General features: G+C 35.8%; 1 long non-coding RNA gene across 2 annotated transcripts; it reads left to right on the top strand.

Moving 5' to 3' along the window:
- The first annotated feature begins 791 nt into the window (after window positions 1-791).
- LOC148844406 (uncharacterized) lies at window positions 792-18845 on the top strand. 2 transcript variants are annotated; one of them, XR_016102854.1, is made up of 3 exons: window positions 792-898; window positions 17073-17372; window positions 18483-18845. It is a non-coding gene; the product is annotated as an uncharacterized LOC148844406 (long non-coding RNA). The 2 variants fall into 2 exon arrangements; XR_016102855.1 differs by having other exon boundaries at window positions 793-898; window positions 17150-17372; window positions 18483-18726.
- The last annotated feature ends 2505 nt before the right edge of the window (window positions 18846-21350 follow it).

The raw sequence follows: 21350 nt of genomic DNA, 5'->3' as shown, positions 1-21350 counted from the left end.
TAAACCCCATATCAATAGATAGAAAGTGAACATATTTATGAGTAGAAAAATAAGAAAGGAATGAAACATACAAAACATAAGGGTTGATCCCTTATTTTGGTCCTAGGAAGAAGTAGTCCTATTGATTGTTCTTGTGTGTCAATTGGATAAAATCTTCAAATTATTTTTTACTTATCAATTCAGGTTTTAAAGTCCTAAAGGGTTCAAGACCATGTCACTGACTTGTGTCTCAATTGAACCCAAACAAATAAGAAAATAACAAAAAGAAAGTAGTCTAAGAATAATAATATTAATACTATAAACCCACAATATGAATAATTTAGTCTAATAATGTCTATTGTACTACTACTAATAGGACAAAAATAAAAATATAAAACATGTCTTACATACAAATATGTAGGCATTTGGGTGAGGTGATCCTCCAAGAACACCTTATTGTCTAGGTGTTGCCTTGACAACTATGGACCAATGAATGGACTGGACTGGATTGGACCAAATCCAGTCCAATTGACAGCCCTTTGCACGTTTAACATCTACCCTTTCCGATGAAGTGCTGTCATCTGTATTGGAACTTTTCTCACCTGGTGAGGTTTGTTGTCTTACATTTTTCTTTTGTTTACCTCCCATGATGTCTTCCATTGAATTTGATGATGTAATGTGCTAAACATACAACAAAGTTATGGACTGCAGGAACTAATACAACTGAAAATGTTTATGGGCTTTGCATTTCTTCTTTTATTCAATTTGGCAATTTTGCATTACTAACTTTATGCTTATTAATCATGGTTAATAGGGAGATGATTCATGGCATGGAGGTTGCTTAGCCCTTGCTGAGCTGGCTCACAGAGGATTACTCTTACCTATTAGTCATCCTAAAGTTGTTCCTGTTATTATCAAGGTAGGATATGTTGTCTCCTTCTAAATTTTAGTTCTCACAAAATTCAAGAATATGTGACAAATGTCGTTGCTCTATTAATTAATTTGGAATATCTGTGCAATTCTTTTGTTCCCAAGAGAAGTTTCTTTAAGTTAATTTGTCATGATGTTTGCTTTCTTCTCTGCCCTACTGATGTTGAGTTGGTTGGCCTAAATCGCTGTTATTTATACTTGGTGACAAAAAAGGTAAACGTACAATAATACCCCTCTATTATCTGAATATTAGTGCACTGCACTGATCTCTATCATTGTCAACTTGGTCAAAATATTGTTCAATTTTGAGTGAACTACTCTGATTTTTACAAAATCAAGAAGTTGACTTGCTATTTTTCTCTGATAAAGTGCCTATCAACTTCAATATGTTTTACCAACTGAGGGGTGGCTTGTTGGTATGTTAGCTGGTTCGCTCCAGCATTGACATGGAATTGATTCCCGCAACCACTGATTTGGGGAAAGGGGGGTTATTAGTGGTGTGTGGCACCAAATAACAAAAAAAAAAAAACTTCAATATCTTTTTGTCTTCTCATGTTGAACAAGACTCTGGATTACATTTACAGCTGCTCTATTATCATAATACAACTGTTTAGGACCAGACATCTGAAGATCCAACCCTCCAAGAATACCTTCAACCATAACAACTTAGATACACCATAAGCTATTGCCTTATATTCGGCTTTAACACTTGATTGATCTACAATCAACTGCTTCTTGTTCCTCCATGTTACGTAGTTACCACCAATACAATGCCTGTGAATAGATCTTTCTATAATCTAAGCCACTTTCCCAATCAAATTAAAATGTATATAGGCTTCCACGTTAAGTGTTTGCAAAAATAATCTTCTTCCACTTGAGGATATCAAGTACTATAAAACAAAATAAGCTTCTTCCTGATTAGGAATCTAGGAGCATGCATATATTGGCTGATTACCTCAACAGCATTTGTGATGTTTGGCTTGGTTAGTGAAAAATAAAGAAGAGGATCAGTAGCCTTTCAAAATTCCCTTTATTAGCCTATAACTTACCTTCTTATCAGTTGATATAATTGGAGTGTCTGCTGGCTATGCTTTGGTCCTGCTTTCCCTATATTTTTTTAACAAGTTCAAAACTTAATTCCTATGAGAAATATATATCCCTTGTTTCGACCTTGCCACATCAAATATCTGAAATCTCCCAAGTCTTTCATCTCAAGTTTTGAGGCTAAAGTTTTTCCAAATGCTGAATCAGTAGGACAATTTCCTTATCACCACTATATTATCAACATAAGCTATCAACGCTGTGTTGCACCTTCCCGCATAACCAATCTTTCTTCCCTATAAGGTTGAGCCTATCAAAGTAAGGTCTTGGAGATTGCTTAAGCTCATAAATGGATTTCTTATGCTTACAACCTTTCCTTTATCACCTGGATTTCATGTGTAAACAGGGTAAGAACAGTTGGTTACAACAGAAAATAACACCTGAATAGAATTTTTTGTATACAACTGATCTGATATCTCTATATAACAATTTCCATAAGTTTTGAGTGTTCCCCTTCATACCAACTTGGCATTGTACATTTCTTTTTTTCGAAAAAGGTAAGGTATTTTTATGTTTTAAATTAGGAATAATTGTACAAGAGGATCCCCTCAAAAATAACTCTGGGGAAGGATCAAACAGACCATACACCATTACAGATTCCAGAAGTTCCTAGAGGACAACCTAGCCCCAATATGAGAGATCTGAACCCCCTTTACAGCTGAGACCCAAGAAAGCAATTTTCCAAAAGAAAGGCAATTGGTTCTTCTGGATCTATGGAAATGCTGTGGAAAAGTCTATTGTTTCTTTATGCTAAAGTAGTACTAATTACAACAGCCGGAATCGACCCCCACAGGCTTCTAGCAAGCTTTGACAGACCCTGTAACTCCCAACAACTCAACAACTCCTTCACAGAGACAGGCATGACCTAGGCAAGACCCAGAGCTGAAAAATAGTGGTTCCATATCTTGGCCGAGATAGAACAGTGGAGAAACAGATGGTTACTATCCTCCAATCCTTGTCCACATAACACACATAACAAGTCTTGGAGCTGTAAACCTCTTTTTGATAGATGAACCTTGGTTAAGCACCTGTCTAGAGTTGCAGCCCAAACCAAAGCATTAATTTTTGAAGAAGAAATTGGGTTCCAAATTTTATCTGCAGGCATGTCTTCCAAATTGCTATCAGACAAGTAAATGACAAAGGATTTGACTGAAAATTGGCCATCTGAACTCCAGTTCCAAGCCCCGCTATCTTCTGTGAGAAAATCCAGGGGCTGAAGGGAGATCAGCTTGAGTAGTTCTGAGAATTTTCAATTTCCCTGTCCTGAAAATTTCTTCTAAATATAGGGGCACCAAATTACTGAACTGCCATTCACCTCATAACAGTCGGATATAGATGCATCTTGGGACTCAGCAAGTTGGAATAACTGCGGGAACAGATCTGAGAGGAGAACTTCCACACCAAGGGTCTTTCAAAAAGGCCAGCATATCACCCTTCCCCATATTAGGACTCAAACCTCTGCTGAAACCAGGAAGGATTTCCATAATTTTCTTCCAAACTGAGAAGCCTAAAGGGATGAAAGAAGAGGTGGTTATCCAATCAATGCTATCTGTATTATACTGGCTGCAACTAAATTCCTTCACCATTTATTCCTTTCCAGACCAAATCTCCATATTCATTTCCCTAAAAGAACAGTGTTGAAGACCCTCATTCGTCTGATGCCCAAACCTCCTTTTTCCTTAGGAGAGCACACCTGATCCCAATTCAGCAGGTGAATTTTCTTCTTATCCTCCTCCCACCCCTTCCACAGGAAATCCCTCTGCAAATTTTCAATTCTTTGGGTTACTTTCCCTGGAATTGGAAATAAGGAAAGATAGAAAGCTAGAAGATTGGACAGAGAGCTTTTTAATAGAGTAATTCTGCCCCCAAGGACAAATATTTAGGCTTTCACGATGCCAGTTTCTTCTCAATCATTCCAGAACTGGTTCCTATATCAGAGCCAAAGTGCATTTAGCGCCTAGTGGTAGCCTCAAATACTTAGTTGGCAAGAAACTCACCTGACAAGATAACCATTCTGCCAAGTCCTCAATGTTTTCCACGTTACCCACAGGGATCAAACTATTTTCATTCCAATTTACTTTCAGGCCCGACACTACTTCAAACCAACTGAGAACCCCTACCAACAAATCAAGCTGATCCTCCTTAGCTTCCCACAAAGCACAAGGTATCATCCACAAATTGCAATAGCTGGACACTCTCCCCTCCTGGAATCACCTTAAAGCCTTTCCATAAACCCCTCTCCCCCACTTGGCTAATAAAATTAGTGAGAATTTCCATTACATAGATTAACAAAAGAGGGGAGAGGGGGTTACCCTATTTGAGCCCCTTAGAACTTGACATTGGACCTTTCAATAGAACCATTAGCCTTATGTTTGACAGTGAACACATTTTTGCATCCTAGTTGTTCCTTTCCTTTTGGAATCTCAACTAGTTCCAAAGTATTTTTTATGTAAAGCATCATCTCCATACTTGTTGCTTCCTTTAACTCAGGTTTAAAGTGAGAGCCTCTACAACATCACGAGAAATAAGCACAGAAGAAATACAAGTGAGAAAAGTAATTGTGAAGGAGGCAAAGAGGAATAAGTAAAATAATGTAATTGGATATGTTGGAATGTTAATTTTATTTCTTATGTTTGTATTCTTCTAAGTTAGGGTGTTTGGACTAGTTAAAGTAGTTTCTTTCTTTGTTTTTTAGTACTATAACTTAAGTAGGGGCATACGGGTCTTTTCCCTTTTAATTATGGTCGCCCTATATATATATATATTAATATGAACTAGCACGGCCAGCCATTGTTGTTGACTCCAAAACACTCTCTTCTCTTCTCTCTTCTCTCTCTTTCTCTTCTCTTTTTCTTCCTCTCTTCTCCTCTATTCGGTTGTTAATATGGTATCAGAGCGGTTCTGCTAGGCCTGTGAACAAATTGAACAAGTTTCCACATCCTCAACTTGTTGTCTTCTTCAACCGTGACCAAAAGGACAGACCTACGACTAGTACAAATCCTTTTAATATTTTTTTCCTTTTATCTTGGTGGTTGTACCAAGAAAAACCATATTAATCCAGACTATTGAATACCTTCTGAGAAGTTGTGAGGTTCAAACCTCTTTTTTTTTTTTATGGATCGTGTAATCCCATATCTGAAAATAGATTTGTAGGTCATGGATGACTTGATTTTTTAACCCTTGTGGTGTGACCATACTAGCTTATGACCTCTCCTAGCAGTCAATGCATTTGGATGGTCTGGAAGTTGGACTGTGACTGTTAGGATAGTTCAACATTGAGATCAACCTAAAATCTTGCCATTTTTGGACAATCTAAGCTGGTTTATGGTCAGATTGTGTCCATATTGTAGTGTATGCATGTGGGCTTCATCCTTGGCGTGTTTCTAGGACTATTTTTGGTGATAGCAGGGATCATAAGGTGTGTGTAAGATCTAAAAAGTGTTTGAATCATGTCCTCTTAGAATTCTGCAACTTTTGTAATTTCAGGAGGTCAAAATGGAATGAGTGGGGGGATGGATATGAGTTTCCCCATGGTTGTAATCCCCTTTGATGGACTAAACTATCTTGAATGGTCTAGGGGAATTAAACTTTATATTACTGCTAGAGGAAAAATTGGGTATACTAATTGTAAAGTGAAGGAACCAAAGATTGGTATTACTGAACATGACAAATGAAACCAAGAAAATAGTATGGTGATGTCATGGCTCTTGGTTTCCATGCTGCCACAAGTAAGGAAGACTTTTATGTGGGCGGAAACAACTTGTGAAATATGGGAACAAGCAAAATCTACTTATTCAGAACAAATACACTATGCAAAGATATATCAATTACAAGTTGAATCCTTCACTTGCAAGGAGGGGGAGAGGAGTCTCTTAGTGTACTATTCAGATCTGACATCAATTTGGAAGGAACTGGATCATTATCAAAATGTGAATGGAAGTATGATGAGGATGCAAAAGCCTAAAAATCACTTGTTTCCCAACAATGGGTATTTGCTTTCCTTTTGGGGCTGAATCCTACATATGAATCCATGATGATACAAATCTTAGGAAGTAAGAACTTACCTTCAGTCCAAGAAGTTTATGCACTAATTCAGTCTGAAGAGAGTAAAAGAAGTGTGATGAATTGTATAGAAGGGGAACCGGTTGCATTAGTTGTCTGAGGGGGTGCAAGTTCAAATGTCAGAGGTTCTTTTAAAAAGGTTGATTCACAGAAGATAGTGGATGACAAAGATAAACTTTGGTGCACTCACTGTCAAAAGTCCAGGCACACTAAATACACATGTTGGGATCTTCATGGCAAACCTAAATGCGCTCAAGAACTGAGTAAGAAGTCTAATCCGAGTAAGAATCCAACCCAACAGAGTCAGAAAAAATACAACTCAACAAATGTGGCATCTCAAGAGACTATTCCCATGATACCTCAGGAGCAACACTTTGGTTCTGACCCTAAGGAAGAGATCATCAACTCCTTGCGTGACTACTTGGAATTATATGGTAGGACACTTTGCCAGATGGATTCTAGCCCTAGTCCTACCTCTTTTGCGTCTACATCAGGTAACACTATCACTACTTTCCATGTGTCATCTCATACATCCAATTCCCCTTAGATAATTGCCTTTGGAGCCTCAAACCACATGACTGGTAAGTCAAATTTATTTCAGGCATATAACATCCTCTCTGGGAGAGAGAAGGTGAGGCTAGCTTATGGGTCTTTTTCCACCATAACCGGCCAGGGAACCATTTCCCTTCCTCTTGGTCTTACCCTCTCTAATGTATTACATGTTCCTAAATTACCTATCAATTTACTTTCCATTAGCAATATTGTTCATTTCTTGAATTGTTTAGTGATGTTTTTTCCTTCTTCGTGTGTGTTTTAGGATTTGACATTGGGGGAAATGATTGGTAGAGGAAGCATGGTGGATGGCCTCTATGTGTTGGAGAATAAAGCCGGTTGTGGGTACAGAGTCCTTAAGTTCATTTGGTGAGAGTCATGCTTATTTATGACATAAACGTCTTGGTCACTTTCGTTTGTCTTTAAAACTTATGTTTCTTGAGTTATTTAAGTCTTTGTCAGTCAGAAAATTATAGTGTCAGACATGTCAATTGAGCAAACATTGTAAAAATTCTTTTTCCTTAAAAAACAAAAGATCTTAATTTCCTTTTTCATATTGTCTATTCTAATGTTTGGGGCCCTATTTCTCTACCTACTGAGACCGGATATAAATATTTCATTACTTTGATTGATGACTACTCTAGATATACTTGGATTTATCATGTGCGATCTAGAGATGAAGTGCCAAAAGATTGTGAACTTTTAACAAATGGTTTTCACTCAATTCTAAACTGAAATTCATTTTTCTAGTCGGACAATGCAAAAGAGTACTTCCATAGTGATCTCATGGAGTTATTTGCTTCGTGTGGATCCCTTCATTGAATCTCTTGTGCCAGGACACCTCAACAAAACAGTGTTGTTGAAAGAAAAAATCGTCATCTTCTTGAAGTAGCTCGTGGTTTATTACTTCACACAAATGTTCCGAAACGCTTTTGGATGGATGTTGTTATGTGTGTTGCATATATCATCAACCATATTCCATATCAGTTACTAGAGTATAAGGCCCCACATCAACTTTTGTTTCCTATAGCTCTGTTGTCCCCCATTCCAATGCGTGTCTTTGGGGGTCATTGTTTCGTTCATGACTTGTCTCAAAAGGGTTACCATTGCTATGACCCTGCTTCACACAAGTACTATGTCTCAATGGATGTATCTTTCTTTGAGAGTCAACATTTTTTCTCGGTGTCTCTTCAGGGGGAGAGTAGGGTTGAGGAGAAACACACTCAAATTCAACTACCTCCTCTTCCTGATCCTTCTCCATTTCGTGTCTATCTTCGCCACCATAAGAGCCAGTAGAGTTAAAGAGCCGTGGAATTTAAAATTATGCAACCAATATCATTGGACTCTCCAGATGTAGATCCTCCTTATAAGCCAGGTACACTTATTCTCATTGATATGCCTAAACCTCTTAATATTGATCCCCCTATTATTAATGAACTTGATATTCCTATTACTAAGAGAAAGGGTGTTAGATCTTGTATACTAATCATTCTATCTCTCATTTTGTGTCATATGGTTATATTTCACCTTCATACTGTGCATTCATTTTTTCTATTGATAGTGTCTCTGTTCTTAAGAATGTGGCAGAAGCTTTATCCAAACCTAAATGGACAGATGCAATGAAGGAAGAAATTAATGCCTTACACAAAAATGACACTTGGGAGTGAGTGGATTTTCTTGAAAGGAAGAAACCAGTGGGTATTCACAGTAAAGCATAGAGCTGATGGTTTGGTAGAAATGTACAAAACTAGATTGGTGACTAAAGGGTTTACACAAGTGTATGGAGTAGACTATGCAGAAAACTTTGCTCCAGTAGCCAAGATGAATTCAATTAGAATCATTATTTCATTGGTAGCTAACCTTGACTGGGAACTTTACCAGTTGGATATCAAAAATGTATTCTTGAATGGTGACTTAGAGGAGGAGGTTTAGATGACTCAACCTCCAGGTTTTCGTGCCAAAGGTAGTGAGAAGGTGTGCAAATTAAAAAAAAATCATTATATGGGTTGAAGCAATCACCTTGGGCCTGGTTTAGTAAGTTTCATTTAGTTGTACAACAGATGTGATTCAAACAATGACAGTAAAATCATACTCTGTTTGCAAAGAAATGTGAAGGAAAATTACAACTTTAATTAAGTATGTTGATAATATAGTAATCATCGGAAATTGGAAGACTAAAATACAGAAGCTAAAGAAATTCCTAGCCACTCAATTTGAGTTGAAAGATTTAAGCCCCTTATGTTATTTTCTTGGAATCAAAGTTGCCCGTTCTAAAAAAGGCATCTTTATTTTCCAAATGAAACATGTACTAGATCTATTAGAGGATGCAAACAAGTTAGGAGTAAAACCAATTGGTTCATCCATTAAACCCAACCATCAGCTAGGAGACAGTCAGGGGGAGTATTTGAAAGATGTGAAGAAGTTCTAGAGACTTGTAGAGAGGCTCTTATACTTGTCTATGACTATACCTGATATTGCCTATGCAGTGGGTGTCCTTAGTCAGTTCATGCATAACCCTAAGACAACTCACTTTGAAGTTGCAAGAAGAATCCTTAGATACCTACAGAAGTTCCCAGGACCTGGTTTGCTCTTCCAGAAACATGGGCATTCAAAAGTGGAGGTGTATACAGATGCTGTTTGGATAGGGGCAATCAATGACAAAATCTACCAATGGGTATTGTACCTTTGTGGGGGGAAACTTAGCCACTTGGAGAAGTAAGAAGTAAAGTGTGGAAACTAGATACAGTGCTAAAGCAGAATATAGAGGCATGTCTCATGGAGTTGCTGAAATCATGTGGATAAAAAACTTGTTAGGAGAGTTGGGTTTTGTAATTAACAAACCTATGTCACTTTACTGTGACAACAAAGCTGCTAACCCAGTCCTCCATGATAGAACAAAACATATTGAAATGGACAAGCATTTCATTAAAGAAAAACTTGTGAGCGGAGAAGTGCACTCCATATGTCAGTTCAGAGGAACAACTTGCAGACATCTTCACCAAGGACCCTCATCATGTGCGGCATAATAATTTGTGTGACAAGTTGGGCATGATTGACATCCATGTCCCAACTTGAGGGGGAGTGTTGGAATGTTAATTTTATTTCTTATGTTTGTATTCTGCTGAGTTAGGGTCCGTTTGGACTAGTTAAAGTAGTTTTTTTCTTTGTTTTTTATACTATAACTTAAGTAGGGGCATAAGGGTCCTTTTCCTTTTAATTATGGTCGCCCTATATATATATATATATATATGTATATATATCTTATTAACAATGGCTGGCATCGCCAACCATTATATATATATATATCCTATTAACAATGGCTGGCATCGCCAACCATTGTTGTTGACTCCAAAACTCTCTCTTCTCTTCTTCTTCCTCTCTTCTCCTCTATTCAGTTGTTAATAGGATACATAGTATAGGTTCCTTTATGATGAACAATGTAAACATCCAAAACAGAAGGTATGTCAACACTAAATTCTTTATTATCACTATGGATTAAATTAACATGATACACACAATATCTAGTGCATTTAGTTGGCATTGGATGTTCTACCGTGGCCATAATTTTTCCTTTCCCTTCTTACAATGTTGTGTATAGAAATGCAATTTGTTAGGCATAGGAAACTGAATAACACTAAGTTCTGATTTGGAGGAGGCAAAAGGAGGCAATGGATAGGAATAAGAATGAGCCTCCCTTTTATGCTACTATTCCCCTAAAGAAACAAGGAAAACATATAGTAGACTCAAATAAAGCATTATCCATAATGATAAACCGTTTTTCCAAAAACATGATCCAAATGCTCGACTTTAGGATCCAACTTAATATGATATAGACCAAGGATGTAAACTAGACATACATCTCAAGTGAAAGACTTGAAATGATATTTGGTTTATGAGAAAGGTAAGAATACCTTCACTGTAGATTTTATATGGATCATTCATAGTGTCTATTGAAGTGAAGTAGAAGAGGAATAAGAGAAGAGAAGAGGAGAAGAGAGATCAATGTATGGACAGCAATGTGTTCTCAACCAGCCCTAGAAGTTGATATATGTATTAGCATTAAGAAATTATAGTAAAAGACTAGAATGCCCCTGATTAGTGATGGAACACCTAGACAATACAACATAAAACAAACTTAGGCCCAATAACAAAATGCCCATAACATACCATAAAACTAAAACATAGATTAATAAATAAGCCCACCAACACTTAATCACTCGACCCAACACTCCCCCTCAAGCTAAGCATGGATGCCAATCATGTTTAACTTGCCAAGTAAGCCTAGGAACTTCACTGAAGACGGTCCTTTTGTCAAAACATCAGCAATTTGCATATCTAAGGGTGTGTAAGGAATGCAAAGTTCGCCCAAGACAATTCTCTCTTTTACGAAGTGTTAGTCAATCTCAATATGCTTAGTCCTATCATGTTGTACTAGGTTATTTGCAATGTTAATGGCAGCCTTATTATCATAGTACAATTTGATGGGACCATCAACTTTCACCCCGAGCTCACCTAGGAGAGTCCTAAGCCGCAATAGTTTTGCAACACCATGTGCCATATCCCTATATTCAGCTCCTACACTTGATCTCACAACCACATTTTTCTTTTTACTTCTCCAAGTAACCAAGTTCCCCCAAAAAATGTGCAATATCCGAAAGTAGACTTCGTATCTCCAATCAATCCAACCCAATCAGCATTAGTATACGCCTCTATATCAAGTTTATTATGCCTCTTGAGCATAATTCATTTCCCTAAACATGTCTTCAAATGCCTAAGGATAATTTCAATTGCTTTCATGTGAAGAATCTTGGGAGAATGCATGAACTGGTTGACAACATGAACTACATAAGCTATATCAGGTCGGGTAAGAGATATGTATATCAATTTTCCCAACAACTTTTGGTACATTTCTTTATCAGAGTAGTCTTCACTGACAGATTTTTAGAGACAATGGTTTTGCTCTTTTGGTGTATCTATTGATCTACTCCCCATCATATTTGTTTCCTCTAGAAGATCAATAACATACTTCATCTCTCTCTCTCTCACACACACACACGTATATATATATATATATATATATATATATATATATATATATATATATATATATATGCCTTCTTGTGTCCTGCACCACTCCTTCAATCTTTTTACCTCTTCCGGATCATTCCCTACAATTACCATATCATCCACATAGGCTATGAGAGTTGTAAGCATATTACCTTGTTTCCTTATGAACAAGGTATGATCTGCACCACTTTGAGTGTATCCCACTTTCTTCATGACCCCACAAACCTTCTCAAACCAAGCACGAGGAGATTGCTTAAGCCCGTATAATGCTTTCCTTATCTTGCATACCTTCCCATGAAAGTCATAGCCAAGTGGAGGCCTTGCAACTGGAGCAAACGTCTTCTTGTAGTCAATCCCCTCCTGAGTAAACCCTTTTGCCACCAGCCTGGCCTTATATATTTCAATGGAGTCATCCTCCTTATGCTTCATAGTGAACAACCACTTATACCCCACAATACTCTTCCCTTCTAATAGATCCACTAATTCACAAGTCTTGGCTTTAATTAAGGCATTTAGTTCCTCATTCATTGCCTCTCTCCATCTTGTGTCAAACACTGTCTCTGAGTACCCAGTAGGAACATGGGCAAAAGAAAGAGCAGACACAAATGAATAATAACTAGGAGATAAACATGACCAATAAACATATTTAGCAATGGAATGTCAAATAGTACAAGAACAGATAGGCTTATGAAGAACAATGGGAAGATCCAAGTCAGAAGTAGGAGTGATAGCATTAGTGATAGGGTTACCGGGATCCATTGAGACAAATTGATCTGAGTCCGGTTGGTTGTTGCCACAAGTTGGAGGATCTCTTTTTCCTTTTCCTGTAGAAAATTCTCATATCTCTCTATTATCTATTAATGACATTAGTCCCATCCTCAACATCTGGAGTAGTAATAGGTTCAACAGGAGTCTTAGTAGATTCATCTGGACAACTAGAACTAGGAGGATCAGGAGGAGAAGATGGAAGACCTGAAGCTGAAAGTGGCACAAAGAAGAAAGGAGAGGAAGTATCATCTTCCATTCTACTAGTCTCCCCCTGAAGAGGATTCCTGGATGAGTGAAAATAAGGCTAAGACTCGAAAAACACCACATCCTTGGTGACATACTTTTTCTTAGTAATTGGATCATAACACTATTAACCTTTTTGTGTGGGAGAGTACCCTAGGAAGACCCCCTTATAGCCTTAGGGTCCAACTTTTTCTTCTTAGGATCCTTGACATGATGAAGCACACACAACCAAAGACTCTAGGAAGAATAGAGGAATCTAGGAGGTTAGGACAAATGACAAAAAATGGAGTTCTCATACCCAACACCTAGATGGCATTCGATTTGTCATATATGATGCAATATGGATTGCTCAAGACCAATAGATCTTAGGAACCTTGTACTGAAACAATAGGGATCGAGCAGTCTCCAATAAGTCTATTCTTGCATTCAACAACCTCATTCTATTGAGGGGTACTAGCATAAGATGATTGATGCAAAATACCCGCATCCTCCATGAATAGATTCAAAGAGCTTTCAAAATACTCAACAACATTATCTGAGCAAAACTGCTTAATTTTTTTGCCAAATTGAGTTTTTATCATTTTGTAAAATACCATGGTTATCCGTGGAACTTCATCATGCCCTTTTAACAAGTAGATCTATGTGCATCGTGAATAGTGATCAATAAAGCTAATAAAATAACGAAAACCATCTATAGAAACAAGAGATGAAGGGCCTCACACATTAGAATGAACTAAATCAAAAGGAGTTTTAATTTCATTACTAGAAATTAGATAAAGAGCTCTATATTGTTTTGACAACTAACGCACTTCACAAACCAAACTCTAACTTGAAACACACTTAAAGAACTCAGGAAACAATCCTTGCATTGAAGAAAAAAACAAATAATATAGCCTAGCGTGCCATAAATGTAACCTAGCTACTGACTCCTCATTATCCCAACCATTGACAGTAGATGACAAGGCTGAACTGATGTTTGCATCAAAATAATAGAGACCTGCAGACTCATGACCACTCCCAATCATTCTCTTCGTCAATCTGTCCTGAAAAACACAATGAGTAGGAAAGAATGCTATTCTATAGTTTAAGTTTTATGTAAGCTTAGAAACAGATAATAGGTTGAAGCAAGATTAGGAACATGCAGAACAAATTTAAGAGAAAGATCCTTGCCTAACTTAACCTCCCCCTTTCTAGAGATGGTGGAGAGGGAACCATCAACAACTCTCATTTAATCTTGGCCAAACATCAAATGATAAGAAGAAAATAAAGAAGACATGTGTCATATGGTCAGTAGCACCAAAATCAATAATCCAAAAGTTAAAAACTATAAGACCAGTCACACTATGAGTAGAGACAATGCCTGATTTGGCAAGAGAGGTGGGTGCAAGTGGATTGTTCCTCAACCGAGCCATGGCTCAGGATTTCTACCTCATCAGCTATGAAATCAAAAAATAGCCTTTAGTTGTGGGAACTAGTGGTCTGTCTTGTTGGATGAGGTGCAACCGTGGGTGTGTTCTTTGGACTTTCAACATTGTTACTTATGACAACATTTCCACTTATTGTTTGGCTCTTTTGAGGCTTCGTGTCCTTCCTTAATGCAATTGGTTTAAGATGAGGATAAATAATCCAGCAAGTCTCTTTCAGATGTCTGTCTCCTCTACACAATGAGAGAACTTGAGGTGCCTCATGTCTAAACCCTTGCCCCCTTTTTGGCTTGAAGAAATCAAGGCTAAATGCTCAATAGATTGCACTTAGTGTCTACTTGTATCTCTTTCCTTCTAATCTCTTTGTTCTTTACAAGATAGTAAGCATGATGTAAATCTGGAAGCTCATCCCTTCCTAAAATTTGGGATCTTATATTTTTGTATATCGGGTCTAGGCCATCCAAGAACTCAAAAGCTCTGCCTTCTTCTATTTGTTTATCGTGCATCTCCTTATCTCTTGCATTTTCCTAGTCAAGTACAAGATGGTGGTCCAATTCTTCTCATAGTTCTTCCAACATTGCAAAATAAGTTGCAACAGACATATCTCCTTGCCTCAATGCAACAATATCTTGGGTTAATCTATAAACTCTTGCATTGTTCTTCCATTGTCCGTAGGTTTTAAACACCTTCTCCAAAATCCTAGAGGTTGTAGGGAAGTGCTGAACAGTCCTTTTTACCCTTGGAGTCGTTGAAGAAAGAAGTTAGGACATAATAGTAGCATTCTCCTTGCGCCAAGTTGAGTATTCAACATCATTCTCTTTAGGTTCCTTCTTCTATCCATTTATATAACCCATAAGTTCCCAGGAAGTAATGAAAAGTTTAGCTAAAAGAGAGCATTCTCTAAAATTGTATTCATCTAACAATACACTGGTGATTTGTAGGCTATGCTGATATGGATTTTCTAGGTTTGAGGATCTTCCACCTGTCCTATTGTCCTTAGAAGACACTTCTCTTGATATTGTAGACATGTTCTACTTCTAATTGCAACCTACAACTGTAGTCTCAAAGAGAAAGACAAGGTTTGAGACCTGTTGGAGCTGTTATTGGGCTGAAAGTAGTCAATTACCCTATTGAGATTTATTTTCTGTAATTTTTGAGTCCTTCCTACACCCATTGGATGTTAGAAGAAGCTTTACAATTGGGAAAAATTTACCACTAAACTGAAAGCAACCCCTACAATCAAATCTGTAGCAGAGAACCTTCTACAATTGGACTGGGAATACTCCCTATAATCAGGTTTGAACTACGAGTAACTTCTGTAAACAAATCCACCACTTCCTGTAGTCAAACCTGGGTTGTAAACACTTTTTGTGATCTATTCTATAACTCCCAAACAACAACTAGGACTATCCACTCAGTCCTCCTTCCTAGATCTGCTCTACACAGATCTCTCTAGTAGTTGAATGGCTATTAACTATTGTAGAACAACTAGCAGGGCATGAACAGGTTGGGAGAACTCTCTTTGGTCCCTACCCCCAAAGAGAAACCCTAGACACAGACCTTTCTATAGTCTACAATCAACCATAGGGCTTCTTCACAGTAGCCAAGAAAAGGAGATGGAAAATGGATGGGAGAGAGAAGAAAAGGAGAAAGTAGTGTAACCAATCAAGCTGATTGGTGCTCTAATACCATGTCTACTGAAGTAGACAAGTAGAAGAGGGAGAAGAGAAGAGAAGCAGAGAGATCAGTGAAAGGGCAACAATGTGATATTAGCCAGCCCTAGAAACTGATATATGTAATAACATTAAGAAATTACAACAAAATACTAGAATGCCCCTGATTAGGGGTGTAAACGGATCAAATTTGAATTGGATAAGGCAATATCTGAATTCAAATCCGATTAGAAAATCCAATATCCGAATTCGATTCGATATCCGATGAATATTGAAAATTAATATCCGAATTTGAATTTGATTAAATATTTGAATATTCAAATTGATTCAGGTTCGATTAATTAATTATTTTAGATAATTAATAAATATATAAAACAAATATTTTATTGATATAGAAGTATATAAATATATAAATTATTTATATAACTTAATAATTATATATATCAATTATATAAAATATTTTATATATTATATATAAGAATTAAATAATTAATAGAATTCATATATTTATCGAATCGAATAAGGTCATGTCTGAATTTGACCGATTAGATATTTGAATTATCCAAATTTGATTCGATTATGTCGAATGTCGAAATCAAAATCAGATTTTCGAATACCATTGACACCCCTACCCCTGATAGTGATAGGACACCTAGACAATACAAAATATAACAAACTTAGGCCCAATAACTAAAGGCCCATAACAGACTATAAAACTAAAGCATAGATTGATAAATAAGCCCACCAACACTTAATCATTCGACCCAACACATAGTCAACAAAAACCTTCTTGAAACCTCCAATAGTGACTATTTTTCCTCTTAGATACCCCGTTCTATTAATGAGTGTAAACATAAGAACTCTGATTAATGATGCTAGATTCTTCCAAGAAGGAACTAAGGGAGTTCTCAAAATGTTTTCCCCATTTTACTCTCAAATTATGTCAAAATCATATGATATAATATGATTTTACATATCTTGTCTAAAGTGATTGTTTATATTGGCCATTCTACATTGAAGTATTTACTTGCTAAAAAAGATGCAAAATCTAGGTAGTTAAGATGGATTTTATTATTGCAATAATTTGACCTAGAAATAGAAGACATGAAAGACATTGAAAACATGGTAGCAGATCACTTGTCTAGATTGGACGGGGAGTATGTAGAGAGTATGGATGAACACCATTTGCATGATGAATTTCCTGATGAGAAATTATATTTTGTACATGATAATGATGAACCGTGGTATGTTGATTTTGCTTATTTTCTTGTAGGTAATGAATTACCCACTGACATTTCTTTTCATCAAAAGAAAAAAATTTTATCTAAAGTGAGGCATTATCTTTGGAAGGAACTGTATCTATACAAGATTTGTGTAGATGGCATGTTGAGAAGATGCATACCAAAGGAAGAGGTGCGGAGTATACTTAGTTTTTGTTATGACAAAGAAGTGAGTAGACACCATGGACCTTCTAAGACGGTGGCAAATGTTTTACAAAGTGGATTTTATTGGCCTACCTTATTCAAAGATGCTTATGCCTATGTAAGTTCTTGTGATCGATGCCAACGGATAGGTAATATATTAAGGAAAAATGAGATGCCCCTAAACAATATTCTTATTTGTGATTTTTTTTTATGTTTGGGGCACTGATTTCATGGGTTTTTTTTCCAAAATCCTTCAATAATGAGTATATACTTGTTGCTGTTGATTATGTGAGTAAATAGGTAGAAGCAATTGCATGTCCCATTAATGATGCTAATGTTATAATTAAATTCTTGAAAAAAAATATTTTTACTAGATTTGGTACACCGGGGGCTATCATTAGTGATGAAGGTAAATACTTTTGCAATAAACTGTTTGGTAATTTATTAATTAAATACGGTGTTACCCATAATATTGCTACCCCCTATCATCCCCAAACTAGTGGGCAAATAGAAATTTCAAATAGGGAATTGAAAAGTATTTTAGAAAAGATTGTGTGCTTGTCTAAGAAGGATTGGTCAATGAAATTGGATGATGCACTTTGGGCTTATAAGACAACTTTTAGAACACCTATTGGAATATCTCCTTATACGTTGGTGTTTAGTAAGACTTATCACCTTCCTGTTGAATTAAAGCATAAAGCATATTGGGCTATGAAACTGCTTAATTTTGATTTGCAAGTTGCAAGTGAACAAAAAAAGATTCAATTGAATGAACTTGAAGAATAGTGGCACCAAGCTTATGAGATTTCTAGGATTTATAAAGAAAGAACTAAGGCATGGCATGATGCATACATTAAAAAGGAGTTCACAGTTGGAAACAATTCTTCTTTATAATTCTAGATTGAAGTTTTTCCCCGACAAACTAAGGTCAAGATGGAGTGGTCCATACATAGAGACTGAAGTTTTTCCTTATGGTGCAATTGAAGTATTTAATGAAACTAAGGGGACTTTCAAAGCCAATGAGCAAAGATTGAAGCCTTACATTGATGGCGGACATAATTCTTTTTTTCAAATCCACCATAGGATCCATGAAAATGGAAACAAAGTCAAGTTAACGACTATAAATTAGAACTATATTTTATATTTATGCACTTTATGATTTATAGTTGTTTCATGTTTTTTTATTTTCTTTTAAGTTTTATTTTAATTTTTGCTTTCTCTTGCTATTGTCATTTTTCTTTCCTTTTGATTGATGAAAGGTATGTTGCAATTTTGGAGTCTATGGATAGGAAATTTCAGCATGTGCAGCCGAAACCAAGACCAACTTAGAAGAAAGTTTCTTTCTCTTCTTTTTGCTCTTTAACTTACTTAACATTGAGGACAATGTTACATTTAAGTTTGGAGGGGAAGATTGCAATTTCATGATTAAATTTTTTGTGAATCCGAGAGGATGATATGATTGTACAATTTTTTTTTGAAATATGCATTAGCTTAAGTTTGTGATTGTTGAATTTTTCTTGATGACTAAAAGCCTATGATAAATTCTTGATTGAAACTAAATATGATTTAGAAAAAAATAAAATAAAATGCTAATCTTGATGATTGATTGATTCTTGTGTTAATTCTATTGTATCATGAATGATGAAATTCTTGAGCACATTACGCTATGATCTTGTGAATTGTGTGCAACTTAATGAATGATTATGTGAATTATATAAAACATTATGATCATTATGTGATATTCTAGAACTTGTGTGATTAACTTTTGAGGCGAAATCGTAAACAACATATTACTTTAGAGATGATTTAGGCCATCTTTGGATCGTTTGAGTCTTTTAAAGCCAACATTAATATATTTCAATCATTAGTTACCCTTTTGAGCATATGCAAAGCATATGATTAGCTACTATTACAATTCTTTTCTTTAACACTCATTGTACTTAACCTGTCAAACCCGAAAAACCATGATCTACCCTTCAAGAGAGTTTAATTTTGTACAATGATGTTGATGAATGAACGAAAGAAAGATGAAAACAAAAAATGTTGAGAAAGAAAAATAGAAAATAGGCTTCAAAAATATATCATAAGCCTAAAATTATTTGCTAAAAAGTTTATTCATTGTCCAAAAAGATCAAAAGAAATAAGTTTGGGGGTTGTGATACATGTGAAAAGAAAAATAAGAAGTATGGGGATATATGGAGAGTACATTTATATGTGCATATCCTTCTATGCTCTCTTGCTTTGTAATTCCTTATCCTTTCTTTATTAGCCCCAACCTAGGCCTCACATTATAGGCTTAAGAAAGACCTGTTGATCCAAAGTTTTATGATTTTCTATATTAGTAGAGAAGGACTATGAAAAACAAACCTATGGAATATCAAAAAATTTCAAGGATCAATTTCAAAGATCCATTAGTTTGCATAATTTAAACTAAGAAACATGCATGAAACTTGAAAATTGGCAAAATACACACAAATCAATTTTCATGATGAGATTTTGTTAGCATAAGATTTATGATAATTATTGATTGGTATACCACATGCAATCTTTGAGGCATATACTTTTGAAAATCAAGATAGGTAAAGCATGATCAATTTATGAGCTTAAGTATGATTTTATTCGTATTTTGCTCGATGACGATCAAAAGCTAAGTTTGGGGGTATTTGATAAGCCTATATTTATACATATTTTCATACTTCTAACTTGATGATTTTGGTAATAATGTTTTTTGGAATTAGCATGGTATTACACTAATTATGGTGAAATTGTTTTGCAAGTGATTTGGAGCTTAATTTTGAAAATTTAAGGAAGAATTCGATTTAATTGATCAAGACAATCATAGAGGAAAGTCTACACAGCAATGGTGTTCCATGATGTGGCCATGAAGAAGAGATTCTATTGAAATCGGAATTGATATGCATGCACAAAAAAGAAAAATTTCCTGTTTTGATATAGTTCCCGTATTTTGGGAATAACTTCCAACTTATAACTCTAATTGAGGTGATTCAAATGACTAATTAAAGCTAAGAGATAGGGATACAACTCTTATGTTTACCGCACACCCTAATTCCACCGCCAACCAAGTGAAATTTGAACTACAAGTTTCGAGTCTAACAGTTGGCAGTGCAGAAAAAATAGGAATTCAACTTTGATCAAAACAAGGAGACCTAATTTGTGTTGAGTTAAGAGTTTGCATTGAGAGGTAGTGGAGGGGGGCTGAATTATAAAAATGACCATAGACTCAATGCAAAGACACACATCCCTAGAGAGAATTTGACAGAAGAGAAAAGGAGAGGAAGAAACCGAATCTAAGAGGGAGGAAAGCTTAGTTGCTGCACTTGTCTTCTACCATCAAAGGCTAAAGTTTTCTTGTTGTTCTAGTCGTTCCTTGATGTGTTTTTGCTGGATTTCTTCTTTAAGATTCTTGAGTGTGTTGAATTTAATTATGTCTAGCTAAATTCTTTTAGCTAAGGTTTAGATGGATTTTGATCTTAGGATTATATAATTATTTGTTTAATTCAATTCAAGACCTTATTATTATTTGCATGATGAATTTTTTATTATTGTGCTTAATGCTTTAAAAAAATTGGCTAACCTTTTAATGATTCGATGATTTATGCATGACTAACTAAAGGATTGTTATGAATTAGATCCCTAGGCAATAAAAATCACATGTTAGACTATGATATCGAAAGACGATTAGCTCATGTGTGGGAATCAATGAAGCTTAGTGAGTCAAATCTCGTAAGATTAGTGGTTTTCAAAGAACTTAATGCTTATTTTTTCTTTTGACAATCACTTAGAAATTTGATGGTAGAATTGGATTAGTAAATGATTAGCATGACTTGAGAAAACTTACTAATTAATTTAGGGAAATCCACCATCACATGCAAATAACTTTCAAATACCTTAGGGTAATTTTAGTCTTGAGTTGGATTGAATAGGTAATTATTTAATGAAATATAAATGCCAACTACATTCATTCATTGATTTAGTTTTTATTAAGTTTTAGATATGCATTGATTCATCTTAGTTTTTATTCACTCAATTAATTCACAAGTTTAACTCCGTTAGTTTAAAATTGATTTGGTATTGTGATCTAGTCTCTATGGGATCGACACTTATCT

This window comes from Nelumbo lutea, chromosome 8 (assembly GCF_056320005.1).
Source record: "Nelumbo lutea isolate HS-2025 chromosome 8, American lotus-T2T, whole genome shotgun sequence".
Lineage (NCBI taxonomy): Eukaryota > Viridiplantae > Streptophyta > Magnoliopsida > Proteales > Nelumbonaceae > Nelumbo > Nelumbo lutea.
Note: the sequence above shows the minus strand (reverse complement) of the source record. Positions and strands in the feature narration are given on the sequence as shown.